Genomic DNA, 14986 nt, shown 5'->3' on the forward strand with positions numbered 1-14986 from the left:
AAAATTATCATTCATTCAACTAGGTGGTTTGAAGTAATAAGTGAAAGAGATCATCTTGATTTATGAATCAAATCCATTCACCAATGTTACATTATTATTTTACACATACAAAGATCATGAAAAATCGCTTTAAGATCAAACATATATCACATTTATCCTTAAATTAAGAAAATAATTTATTATATATAAACACAAGTCACAATATTAGTCCCCTAGGTTTATAATACCTTGGGGTTTTAGTATTAACCCTTGGTCTTATAATATCAGTCCATATTCCTAGGAATTAATACTAAAAACCCAGGGGAATAATATTAACCGAAGGTATAATAAACCCAAGGGATTAATACTAAAAACCCAAGGGAATATGGTTGACCATGGTTGACAATGGTTTCTTTTCATTTTGAGATAGTCATTGTCATAATGCGACGTTGGACCATGGTTGACCATGGTCAACCATATTTATTTGACGATATTTCATATTTATCTTAGGGTTTATATACCTTGGGTTTATAATATTAATTCCTTGAGTTTAATTTTATTCCTTAGGGTTTATAATTCCTTGGGTTTTTATACTAAAAATCTAAGGAATTATAAACCCTAAGGAATAATACTAAACCTTAGGAATTTATATTAATTACAAACCCTATGAATAATATTATACCCTGAGAATATGAACCCTTAGATTAATAAACCCAAGGGATTGATATTATAAACTGTTATGCAACTAGCTCACAAAATGAAGAAAAGATAGAGCAACAACTTAAAAATCAACCTCTTCGAGGGGGCAACCTCCTTTACATTACACAAATGAAAAATTCTTGGATGATACAAATGATAAGACCTCCTATCTATATATAGGGGTCTAAGGGGTCACAATATAGTCAAAGCTAACATAACAATAATAATGTAAGGGCACAACAATAACAATAGTGGGCTTCTACGGGGCACAACAATAACAATATGGAGATAACATGGGTACAATAATAACAATAAGGGGCTACAATGACAATAATAATAATAAGAGAATACACTAGTATTATAGGGGCCTAGCATGCCCCTCTCCTTCAGAAAAGTGTTATCCTCAATGCTTAAGTAGTTCTGGATGCTTCTGTATAAAATTCTCATCCTCCCATGTGGAATCTTCAATGGATAAGTTCTTCCACTTGATGAGATACTCTGAAATTGATCGATTTCGTCGCTGTCGAGTTCTTATTTCTGTGACTGCTACAGGTTCCAATATGATTTTTCCTTCCCCATCAAGTTCTGGAAATATTTTTTGAACTGGGAGCTTGTCACCTATAACCTTCTTTAAGCATGAAACATGGAAAACTGGGTGCACTCGGGAAGCTATAGGAAGCTCCAATTTGTATGCCATAGTACCAATCTTTTGCAACACCTTGTACGAACCATAATACTTTGGTGATAATTTATTATCCTTATTAGTTTGCTTGAGGGACATTTGTTTGTATGGTTGTAGCCGTAGAAATACCCAATCACCTACATCAAAACTTCTTTCGCTGCAATGTTGATCTGCCTGTTGTTTCATTCTATTATGTGCCAAAGTGAGGTTATCCTTTAAGAGTTGGAGAACTTGTTGTTGATGCTCGATGTGATCTTCCACTGCTTGAACCTTAGAATTTTCTCTTAAATATGATGTGATGGACGGTGGATGGTATCCATAAAGTGCCATAAATGGGGTCATTTTTGCTGCAGTATGGAAGGAAATGTTATACCACCATTCAGCTAGGGGCAATCATTTGACCCATTGTGTTTGTTTATCAGATACAAAGCAATGAAGATATCCTTCCAAACATTTGTTCACTATCTTAGTTTGCCCATCATATTGAGGATGATAGGATGAGCTATGAGTTAACTGAGTACGTAGACAAGAAAATAATTTTGTCCAAAAATTTCCACTGATAATGGGATCTTTGTCGCTTACAATAATCTTTGGGCTTCCATGTAGCTTTTGAATTGTTTCCATAAATGTAGTAACAACTGTACTGGATTTAAAGGGATGAGATAATGCACAAAAGTGTGCATACTTGGTAAGTCTATCAACTACCACCATGATGACACTCTTTCCTTCCGACTTGGGTAAGCCTGTGATAAAATCCATTGAAACCTCCTCCCAACATTTACTTGGAATGAATAAAGGTTGTAATAGACTTGGGGTCTTAATTGTTTCAACTTTATTTTGTTGGCAAACCAAACATTCCGCCATAAATTTTTGAATATCATATTTAAGGCCATCCCAAAAAAAACCCTTCTTAACCCTATGGTAAGTTTTTAAAAACCTTGAGTGCCTCCTAAGGGAGAGGTGTGCAATTCCATAAGAATCTTTTGTTTGAGTTGGGAATTCTTATAGAGGTATAAGCGATCTTTGTACCATAACGAATCCTTTTTCCATCTAAATGTATTAGATGTACTGGATCTTGTTGTATCTTTTGAATGAGTGCCCACACTTCTTCGCCATTCTTCCATTCATCCCTTGTTTCGTTTATCCAATCTAGTTAAATAATAGAAACAACGCAAATAAATGCTTCCACATCCTCATCCTTTCTTGAGAGTTTATCTGCAACAACATTTCACTTCCCTTTTTTGTAGATGATTTCAAAGTCATAACCCAACATCTTTGTGACCCATTTTCGCTGCTCTTTTGAAGATAATATTTGTTCTAAAAAGTATTTAAGACTACCATGATCTATTTTTACCTTGAAGTATCTTCCCATTAGGTAAGGTCGCCATTTCTTAAGTGCATGTAGTATTACCAACATTTCCTTCTCATAAATAGCTTTGTGTAAATACTTTCCTTTGATTGGACGACTTTCGAAAGCAATGGGTCTTTCTTCTTGCATTAAAACAACACCAATTCCATTTCCTGAGGCATCACATTCCACAATAAAGGTTTTTGTGAAGTTTGGTGTAGCTAAGATCGGTGTTTGGAACATTGCCTCTTTAAGATGTTCAAAGGCTTCCATTGCTTCTGGAGTCCAAGAAAATGCATCTTTCTTCAGTAACGTTGTTAGAGGTGCTGCTATTCCCCCATAATTCTAAACAAACTTGTGATAATACCCTGTCAACTCGAGAAATCCTCGCAGATTCTTTATGGATGTGGGGATTTTCCATTCCCTAATGGCTTTAATTTTGTTAGGGTCTACCTTAACACCTTCATGGGATACAATATGACCAAAATATTCCACCTCTTGTACTCCAAAGAAACATTTGGAGGTTTTTGCATATAATTGTTTCTCCTCCAATAGTTTGAGCACTCTATCAACATGTTGAACATGATCCTTCCAAGACTTGTTGTAGATTAGTATATCATAAAAAAATACTAACACAAATCTTCTAAGAAAGGGTTTGAAAATGGAATTCATCAAACCTTGAAATGTAGAAGGTGCTTTGGTAGGGCCAAAAGGCATGACCAAAAATTCATAATGACCCTCATGAGTTCTAAATGCTATTTTCATAATGTCTTCAGTCTTCATTCTGATTTGACGATATCATGAACAAAGGTCCAACTTGGTGAAGTAAATTGCTCCATGCAATTCATCCAATAATTCATCAATCACAGGAATGAGAAATTTATCTTTAATAGTGAGCTTGTTGAGCTCCCTATAATCCGGACACATGCGCCATGATCCATCCTTATTGTGCACCAATACTACTGGAGCAGAGAAAGAACTTTGACTAGGTTCAATTATACCAGCCTCTAGCATTTATGCAACCATACATTCAATTTCACTCTTTTGGGCATAGGGATATCTGTAAGGCCTGATGTTTGGAGGAACACTTCTTGGAATCAAATGAATAGCACGATCATGATCATGAATAGGTGAGAGGCCTTTGGGAGTCTCAAATACCTTGGAATGTTTGTCTAAGACTTTTTAGAGATATGAAGAAATAAATGATTTCGACGTGGGAACCTCTAGCGAACATAATTGTGCAATTAGGCCACGTTTTTATTTCTTTAGAAGCTTTGTCATGCCGTTAGAGCTGATTAACTTTCTCGGTTTCCCTGTGATACCCCTTAATTCAAATTCCTTTCCTTCTGAACAAAAAAAAATTCAAGAAAAGTTCTTGAAAATTAAAAGCTATCATACCCAAAGATTGTAGTCATTGGACTCCCAGTACAACATCAACACCACCCATTGGAATGGAAAGCATTGGAATGTTCAACACATATTTTCCCATGGATAGCTTGATATTATGGCACTTTCTAGAGAAATTTATGGTTCTTCCATTTGTAACCATCACTTGACACCCTGGTGTTGGATATAGGAATCAATTCAATTCCTTCTCTACCTTACAATGAACAAAATTATGGGTATTGCCCGAATCAATCAATACTATTACCTTTTTCTTCTTGATATGTCCTTCTATCTTGATAGTTTGAGGAATGGTTATTCCAGCCAATGCATTACAAGGTATGGTCAGATTCATTTCTTCTTTATCTAGGCTTTGTTCCTGGTGTGTATCCTCTTCTTTTGATGTTTCTTGTTCTTTTTCTTCTTCCTCTTCACAATTTATGTAAAATAATTTCTTCTCAACACTCTTATGACCTTTAGTGTATTTGCTATCACAATTGTAACAAATCCATTTTGCTCATTTTTCTTCCAATTATTGTGGTGTCAACCTTGTAGGTTGTGGAAGGCTAGGGGAAGCGACACTTCCATCTTCATAGTTGTGATTGGTAGGCTTCCTTGCCGCCATAATTTTGCTTTCAATTTTTCTTGCCAACCTGAATGCCTTCTCCAATGAATCAGGTTCCTAAATGTGAACCTCGTGTTGGATGTTATCCTTTAATGTCCCTATGAACACATCAATCCTATGCTCCTCTGTGATATCTTTTACCCTTATATTCAATTTCTAGAAGTCCTTAATGTGCTCCACCATTGAACCTTTTTGTTTGAGGTTTATCAATTGGCTAAAAAAGGTGTTGCTTTTTGTATCCTCATAATGTGTTATCATTTCTTCCATAAAAATTGCCCAAGTGACAATTTATTTATGAGAGCAAAGCCATCGATATCATACAAACTGATTGGATTTCAAATATAAAGTTTCAATGCGTACCTTTTGTTTGTTTTTCACATTATGGAGATTGAAATATTACTCCATCTGTAGTATCCATGTTATGGGATCCTTGCCATCAAACTTCCTCATATCGATCTTTGGAACATGGTGGGTCTTCAATCCAACATTAGAGTCTATGAAGTCATGCTTAACATTTCTTTTGTTCTCATCATGAGTTTCCCTTACTACCCTTTTGCCATTAGTAAGCATTTATTGTAGCAAATTTGTCAAATCTATCTTCAAATATTGCATGTTGTCTTTAAGTTTTTCTTCTATACCATCCATCTTAGCTTCCATGCCATCCATCTTATCTTCCACACCATACATCTTAGCTTCCACGCCAATTTTTAAACCATCCTTCTTACATTCCACGCCTTTCTTTAGACCATCCATCTTAGCTTCTATTACTTTTTGTGAGAATGAAATTTGTTGCACTTGGTCTCATAATTTTGATATATCATGTTGCATTTCTTCTTCTTTTTCATGAGTCATGCTAGAACTTTTAGGTTGCTTATTAGGTGTTTCCATTTTCTTTCTTCGGGGCACCAATTAATGATGATTATGCTTCACTATGTCCTTTGAATTCCTTCAAACTAATTTTTCAAACCAAACTTATGCAAAATTTTAAAAAGACTACACACATTTTTGGCTTTGTAGGAGCTCGATATTAAATCGGTTGTATCTCTATAATTGCAGATCTCCAAGGTCTGAAATTTCGTCCTGTGGTAGCCCTCCGAGTCCTCGTTCCAACCCTACAAGTCTGATCAAGATTGAATGCTCCATGAAAGAGTTATTCCAAATCTCCCACGATGACCTAATTATAGACTAGTTCAATAGATCGAACTTTTACAAAGTGCCACGTGTCACTATTTCGACCCTCGGACCTGAAACCGCTACACAGAAAACTAAAGTCCGTCCTCTTTCTGTAAATTTTTACGAAATTTTAATCTGATGCTCAGACGGAAAGTTATGACGATTTTCCTCAGGTCACCTGTTTGAGATATAATTCGGGAGTCTGTAAAAACCATAACTTCCTTGGATCATGTCTCCAAAAATATAGCGAGACAAGATATGAAATTCATACCCGAGGTTCATCAAGATTTCAACTCAAATGGTTTTAATTTTAGCTTCTGAAACATTGTAGAAAAAAATTATAGCGAAAATTCCATGATGACCTATTTGAAGCAGTGAAACCCTAGAATCCAAAGCTCTGATACCAATTGTTATGCAACCAGCTCACAAAATAGAAGAAAAGATAGACAAACGACTTCAAAATCAACCTTTTCGAAGGGGGCAACCTCCTTTATATTACACAAATGAACAATTTTTGGATGATACAAATGATAAGACCTCATTTCTATATATAGGAGTCTAAGGGGTCACAATATAGTCACCGACATAACAATAATAGTGTAAGGACACGACAATAACAATAGTGAGCTTCTATGGGGCACAATAATAACAATATGGGGACAACATGGGTACAACAATAACAATAAGGGGCTACAATGACAATAATAATAAGGGAATACACTAGTATTATAAGGGCCTAACATAAACCCAAGGGGTTAATACTAAAACCCCAAGGGATTATAAACCCAAGGGAATAATATTAACCCAATGCATCAATACTAAAAACCATAGAGTTTATATTCCCTTGTGTTTTTAATATTAATTCCTTGGGTATAATATTGTTCATAGGGTTTATAAACCTAAGGGACTAATATTATAAATCCAAGGGTTTGATATTATAAATCCAAGGGAATATAAGCCCTAGGGTTTTTAGTATCAATCAACCATGTTTATTAATAAATGTGGAATATCAATCACATTTATTAAGGGACTAATATTATAAACCAAAGGGATTGATACTAAAAACCCAAGGGAATATAAACCCTAGGGTTTTTAGTATTAATCCTTGGGTTTATTATCCCTTGGATTAATATTATTCCCTTGGGGTTCTAGTATTAGCCCCTTGGGTTTATTATTCTCTTGGGTTTATAATATCAGTTCCTTGGTTTTATTAATCTAAGGGTTCATATTCCTAGGGTATAATATTATTCATAGGGTTTGTAATTAATATTATTCCCTAGAGTTTATAATTCTTTGGGTTTTTAGTATTAAACCTAAGTGATTATAAATGAAAGGAATAATATTAAACCCAAGGAATTAATATTATAAACCCAATGTATATAAACCCTAGAATAAAGATGGTTGACCATGGTCCAACATCACATTGTGACAAGGATTGCCTGAAAATGAAAATCAACCATTCTCAACCATGGTCAACCATGTTTATTTTAGGGTTTATATACCTTGGGATTATAATATTAATCCATAGGGTTTAATATTATTCCCTATGGTTTTTAGTATTAATCCCTTTGGTTAATATTATTGCCTTGGGTTTATAATCCCTTGTGTTTTTAGTATTAAACCCTAGCAATATAGACTAATATTATAAACCCAAGGGTTAATACTAAAACCCCAAGGTATTATAAACCCTAACAATATGGACTGATATTATAAACCCAATGGTTAATACTAAAACCCCAAGATATTATAAACCTAAGAGGCTAATATTATAAATCCAAGGTATATAAACCCTTGAATGACCATGATTTATATTGAACCTAAAGGATTAATAGTATAAACTTATGAATAATATTATGCCCTAGGAGTATGAATCCTTAGATTGATATGCCCAAGGGATTGATATTATAAAACCAAAGGAATAATAAACCAAAGGGATTAATACTAAAACCCAAGGGAATATAAACCCTAGGGTTTTAAGTATTAATCCCTTGGGGTTTATTATCCCTCAGATTAATATTATTCCCTTGGGTTTATAATCCTCCGGGGTTAATTATTCCCTTGGGTTTATAACATCAATCCCTAGGCTTTATTAATCTAAGGGTTCATATTTATATTAAATAATTTAAAATTAAGCAATAAAAAATAACATTTAATATTAAATAATTATTATTATAAAGAAATAATTATTATTAATTATAATGCTAATAATAATATTTTTACAAAAGATTTTTCGGCGAAGATAACATGAAACATCATTTGTCGACGCATTTCGAACCAACCAGTGTGGTTCATCGTCAGGACAAGTTGAAGAAACAGATCCAGCTTAGCAAGTTAAATAGACAGAGCAGAGCCTCCAACGGCTAAAAAGACCAACAGCTACTTTTGACTAGGTACCGGGAACAAAACCCTTTTTAATAATTTAAGGGAAAAAGTTACCCTAGGGGGACCAATCCCTTAAAATAAAATAAATAAAAATAATTTTATGATAATAGTTAGTTAAAAATATTAATAAATAATTAAAATATTATGTAAAAATTAATTCATGATAATAGTTAGTTAAAAATAAATAATTAAAAATTATATTTAAGGGAAAAAATTACCCTAGGGGGACCAATCCCTTAAAATAAATTAAATAAAAATAATTTTATGATAATAGTTAGTAAAAAATTTAAAGACAGACAAGGGTGGTGCTGCCGTCATTCTAAACAAGGCTGATTACCGTAGCAAGATGTTGGATCATCTTCATAATAGTGGTAGCTACAAAAAGCTTCCTAAGAATCCGTTAAAAAAGGTTGCTAAGAATGTGGCGCTTGCCATTAAATCCATCAGCTCAATGAGTTCCCTGCACCATAAACTCATTGAAAGCAACCCTATCACGCCTAGAATCTATGGTCTCCCCAAGATTCACAAGGATGGGGCTCCCTTGAGGCCCATTGTCAACACCATTGGTGGTCCTACCTACCTTCTTGCTAAGTTCCTTGCGTTAAAGCTTAAGCCCTTGGTTGGTCGTACTGAGTCCTTCGTAAAGGACTCTGCTTCCTTCATTAAGGAGCTCAAGGACATCAAGCTTGACCCTGGGGACATTCTTGTTAGTTTTGATGTTGTTTCCCTCTTCCCTTGTATCCCTATTAGTGAGGCCATGGAGGTGATCAATCGCCTAACAAATCCTGACACTGCTAAGTTAGTTGAGATCTGTCTCACTTCTACGTTTTTCTGTTTTGAGGGAGAGTTCTTCGAGCAAACCTGCGGGGTTACCATGGGCTCACCCCTTTCCCCCATCGTTGCTAATCTTTTCATGGAAGATTTTGAGTCCAAGGCTCTAAACTCTTCCCGGCTCTTGCCAAAGCTTTGGAGAAGATATGTGGATGACACCAATGTTATCTGGTCTCACGGCCAAGAAGAATTAGATCTCTTCTTCAATCATCTCAATAATCAATCCTCTGCTATTAAGTTCACTATGGAGCAGGAGGTCGATGGTTGCCTTCCGTTCCTCGATATTCTTATTTCTAAGAATAGTGATGGTTCCCTCGGCCACCAAGTTTTTCGGAAGAAAACGCATACTAAGCAGTATCTTCATGCCAGTTCCCATCATTTCCCGGCTCAAAAGATGGGTGTTCTCAATACCCTTGCTACTCGGGCTCTAAGGATCTCGGATAACAAGAGTTTTGAGAAGGAAAAATCTCATCTCCTTGATGTCTTTGTTGAGAATGGTTATAGTAGATTCATGGGTCAGAGGGCTTTCCTTAAAGCTTCCAAGAATTCGCTGTCTCAACGAGAACCAAAGGAGCGAGTTCCAGGTGTCCATCTTCCGTATGTTCAGGGGACTACTGATAAGATTGGTAGGATTCTCAGGACACACAGTGTCCCTGTGACCTTTAGGCCCCTGAACACCATCCGCATGTCCCTCCGATCAGCGAAGGATCCTATCGACCCTAAAGATATGAAAGGTGTGTACTTGATCCCCTGTTCCTGTGGGACCCCCTACATTGGGGAAACTGGTCGCTCCATTAATCAGAGGATTAGTGAGCATGCAACAGACCTTAAGCATAGGCGAACTAAGTCTTCCGCTTTAGCTGAGCATGCTGAGAAAACCAATCATCATGTTTGTATTGAGGAAGCTAGTGTTATTGCTAAGGTTTCGTACTTCCATCATCAAAAATTTAGGGAGGCGCTTGAGATTGAAAAGAGGCCGAGTAATCTCAATAGAGATGATGGCTGGTAAATCAGTCGGTGTTGGGTCCGAGCACTCTCATCCTACTAGTCCTTATTATTATTATTTTAGTTTAGTTTATTTGATTTTGATTTATTTATTGATATTATTATTATTTTGATTTATTTATTTATTATTATTATTATTTTAGTTTAGTTTATTTGATTTTGATTTTGATTTTTTTTTATATATATATATATATTAATTTTTCATTCATACCTTCTCTTTCTTTTATATTCATTTATATAAAAATAGTCCTGTTTTTAATTCCTCTAATCTAATTTAACTTACTTCTTTTAATTATTTATTTTATTTAACATAAAATTTTAATTATTTATTAATAATTTTTAACTAAATATTATCATTAAATTATTTTTATTTATTTTATTTTAAGGGATTGGTCCTCCTAGGGTATTTTTTTTTAATATAATTTTTAATTATTTATTTTTAACTAACTATTATCATGAATTATTTTAATTACTAATTTAACATAACATTTCAATTATTTATTAATATTTTTAACTAATTGTTATCATAAAATTATTTTTATTTAATTTATTTTAAGGGATTGGTCCCCTAGGGTAATTTTTTCCCTTAAATATAATTTTTAATTATTTATTTTTAACTAACTATTATCGTGAATTAATTTTTACATAATATTTTAATTATTTATTAATATTTTTAACTAACTATTATCATAAAATTATTTTTATTTATTTTATTTTAAGGGATTGGTCCCCCTAGGGTAACTTTTTCCCTTAAATTATTAAAAAGGTTTTTGTTCCCGGTACCTAGTCAAAAGTAGTTGTTGGTCTTTTTAGCCATTGGAGGCTCTGCTCTGTCTATTTAACTTACTAAGCTAGATCTGTTTCTTCAACTTGTCCTGACGATGAACCACACTGGTTGGTTCGAAACGCGTCGACAAATGATGTTTCATGTGATCTTCGCCGAAAAATCTTTTGTAAACTTGATATGGATCACAGAAGCCTAAACTCTACTAATAATATTTTTATTGCAATAATTATTTTTGCATTATTATTTCTATTGTTACATATTTATCAATGGTAGATACAAATGAAATTTTCGGCTATATCAACCACATTAATATTTTTAATGTGGTTTTGGATGTGCATTAACGTATGTTAATAGACATTACTATACATCAATGTAGTTTAATATACATTACTATACATAACATTGTGAGAAGGATAGTCTCTTTGTACAACGTCACATTCTCAACCATGGTTCAATGTCGCATAATGACATAGATTGTCCCAATAGCAAAATCAACCACTGTCCCATGTCGCATTGTGACAAAGCTTGTCCCAACGCTGGTCAACCGTAGTCAACCATAGTCCAACTTTGCATTGTCAAAAAGCTTGTGCGAATATGAAATTGAACCGTGGTCAAGTCTGGTCAAACATGTTTATTTAAGGGCTTATAATATTTATCTTGAGGTTTATATACCTTGTGTTTATAATATTTTCCTTTTGGGTTGAATATTATTTGGTTGTGTTTATAATCCCGTTGGTTTATGATATTTGTCCCTTGGGTTTATTATTTCTTTGGGTTATAATATTTATCTAGGGGTTTATGTACCTTGGTTTTATAGTATTATTCCCTTGAGTTTTTAGTATTAAAACCCCTCGACTGATAAGGATGCGTAAGCAGGCTGAACTGTTAAGGAGAGGACCTTTAGGTGCTCGACCATAAGAGAGAGGAGAGGAGAGGAGGCAGAGATTTTCACAGCTTTTCCTCCTATTCTTGAAGATTATAAACTTATAGGAATAATATTAAACCCTACTTAAAAACCCTATATCAATAACATTAATATTTTAAATATGGTTTTGGTAGTACATTAATGTAATATACTTTAATATAATGTGTGCATAACAACAATGTATATATAATTAAGTATATTAATATGCACATTAATGTACATATTGTTAAATATATTAATATACTAATTTATATTAATATAATTATGCTAGTCATCATATAAACATTAAAAAAAACATCCCTATACCATAAATGGGAAAGAAAAAACCTACTTATTAACTTTAAGCAATGGGCCCTCGTGAATTGAACCAAAAAAAAAAACTTAAACTATCACAATGAGGGAACCTTCGGGAAAATTAAAACCAAAAGAAAGAGATAACAACCAGTGATCTCTATGCTTGCAAAACTAAAAATTGAAGCTATTTTTGGAGATTAAATCCAAAGAAAAACATAAAAAGAATGGCGTTTTGTTAATGGAAGGAGCAGACGTTCGGTGAGTTTCTGTTTTATAGATACTTTCACAATACGAAATCTGAGCTATTAGATTGCCAACGGATTTTACATTCCCAGATTATTCACAATTTGTTTTGGCTTTAAAAAGATCGGTCACCGTTGCATTGTGTTGCAGGTGGGAAGAACAGGCCCATTTCAGCTGTGGATCCCATTTTCTGGATTTTATTCACTGCTAAAATGGAGAAAGCCGAGATCTAATCTTTATCCAATAGGACCCTTTTTGGCCTGGGCTGCACCCACCCGTCCGGTCGGCATTTTTGCATGGCTGCCATAAAATAAAGCCCTACTTTATCAGAGTCCTCGAGGCGCAATATCTTATTTCGCCGCTGGTTTAATTTGCAGAAGGGTTCGCATTCTCTCCGGTTCGAATTCTTTAAGGTACATTGGTTTCAATTGTTTCTGACGCCTTTAAATTTCTTTTCTCTTTGAAATGCAATTGAGATATACCTACTTCTTGCAGTTTTGCGTCACATTGATTTCAGCTATTTTTGTGGCGTTTAAAATCTTTTTCTTTTTGAAATGCAATCAAGATATACATATTTCTTGCAGTTTTGCGTCAACTAACAAAATGCCATTTTTTAATTGGAAATATAATGGGCAATTTTTTGGACCACATTGCAATTTTCAAGCTTTCTTTCATTTGGGATTTGGGATTTAGTGCATCTCTCTCCATATGTATCTGTCCACAAAAAGTAAAGCAAGCATCCATAATCTTTCAAAAAGGAAAGGAATCATGGAATATTTTCTCAAACGAGAAAAAGTGAGTGTAAAATAGCAACATGAAATGACATATTCATACCAACTGGATTAAACCAAGAAGGTGATCCACAGAAGCTGAAGAAGAGGTGACAAAGAGACATTGCTCTCGACGAGAAGCTGAACTGGCCTCCAATAGAATGGTGGAGCTAGTTCTGGGTGTCATTCTGAGGCAGTCGTTCAGATTTTTTTGTTTTTGTTTTGTTTATTACAATGTTACCAGACTTGGAATCCGCAATAAATCGGCGAGGCAAAAGAGCGAAGAGTTTTAATCGGATCGGGAAAGAATTGGTGAATTCAATAATTTAAGATATACACATATATTGAAAAAAAAAAAAAAAAAAAACATTTTTCATTGATATTCAAATGCATAATATCAATAGATGTCCAAAATATCATGAATGAATAACTATATCACATATGAATAACCCTTTACCATGGTCTGCCTCTTCATCTGGTCTTCATGATGAACCACACTTGTTGGTTCGAAATGTGTCGGCCAAAAATTTTTCGTAAGTGATTTCTACCGAAAGACTTTGCTTATCTCATATATGTTATGAGTCCAAACATGATCCAAAGTACTAGGTCTTGACTCCTAACTTGTGACTACTTCGAACCAAAAGCATCTGCTTCTAAAAGTTTATAAAATAATGCATACTAATTAGTAAAAAAGCAATAACTGAAATCTCTTGATTGCTACTAAAATGATACGATAATGGTTTGCTAGTGAAATCTTTGACCAAGCACACACTGAAACTATAATGGAGCACACTGCACACTACGCCTATTACACTATGACTCTATTACGTGGAGTAAATTGAAACTGAAACCATGCCTCTATTACCTTCTCGACGTATGAGTTATAGGCCTCAGCAGTGAGAAAAGTCAATTACAGACCGACTTTTAATTTTTAACCTAACTAAACTACACAACAAAAAATGCGGGAACCCTAAAAGTTAAAACCGTGCCCCTTGAGTTGATGGTTGAAAATCATCTCAGTCGCCTAAATCTCAATTAATCGGTGAGTCGCAAGTGAAACTCGCGTTGACCACGAATCAAACACGGTCAACGCAAGTTTGACTCGCCCATAGTTGAATCGGATCGTTTGAGGGAAGAGCAGAGTTTGACTCGTGATTAATTGCAAGTGAACGGAGATTCATGTTTCACTGGTTTTTTAAGCTGGCTGATCCTTATATTAATATAAAAATGATTACAACCATGTTTGTCTCTGCCCTGTTACTTGGTAAACCAGGACCATAGCAAACCAGAGTTTAATGGCCATAAACACATTTTAAATTTCAGATACTTGAAAACAGTAAAGCCTGTAATGTAGTGAATCTAGTGATAGCATCTTAAGAAATAAAAGGTAGAAACCATAGGAAGATATTATTTCAGTGAGGAAAGAATTCATAGGAAAACAAAATCAGTTTGGCCAACCTACGAGGCTTTGTATCTGTTTCTACCCATTTTGAGTGTCTTCCTCCAGCATAGGGTCTTCTTCATCAATGAGAATAGGTGGATGATGTGCTTTCTGAACCTTGAGTGTGTGCAGGTACTGCTAGAGGGTCAGTGACACTGTCCAGGGGGCTGAATACTTTAATGTCAATATCAAAGATGGCTCTAAAGTCTACTTCAAATTTATTGTCCATCACGTCCAATTTATAGAGGATGCCCTGCTGTTGTTGCCCTTTTTCCTCTACAATTTGGGCAATAAAGGCCTTGTCAAGCCAGTTAAGTTCAGTGAGCTGGAAGATTTTGGTATCCCTTGTACAGGAGAAACCTGTATCAGAAATCTATCCTTAAATTCAGCTTCAATCTAGTCTTTAGAAAGCTTCTTTC

At 34.5% G+C, this 14986-nt stretch overlaps 1 pseudogene across 3 annotated transcripts in view; it reads left to right on the top strand.

Moving 5' to 3' along the window:
- The first annotated feature begins 12203 nt into the window (after positions 1–12203).
- Positions 12204–14986, top strand: part of LOC149186270 (F-box/kelch-repeat protein SKIP4 pseudogene) — an 85384-nt pseudogene continuing 82601 nt past the window's right edge. For 2 of the 3 annotated variants that reach the window (XR_016255688.1, XR_016255689.1), the window contains exons 1-2: positions 12204–12371; positions 12507–12769. The product of XR_016255688.1 is annotated as an F-box/kelch-repeat protein SKIP4 pseudogene, transcript variant X2 (transcript). The remainder of the gene's footprint in view (positions 12372–12506; positions 12770–14986) is intronic. The other variant, XR_016255687.1, reaches the window with a different exon arrangement.

Source organism: Pinus tabuliformis, chromosome 3_1 (genome assembly GCF_031772625.1).
Source record: "Pinus tabuliformis cultivar Carrire ecotype Pingquan chromosome 3_1, CPIR1, whole genome shotgun sequence".
NCBI classification, from domain to species: domain Eukaryota; kingdom Viridiplantae; phylum Streptophyta; class Pinopsida; order Pinales; family Pinaceae; genus Pinus; species Pinus tabuliformis.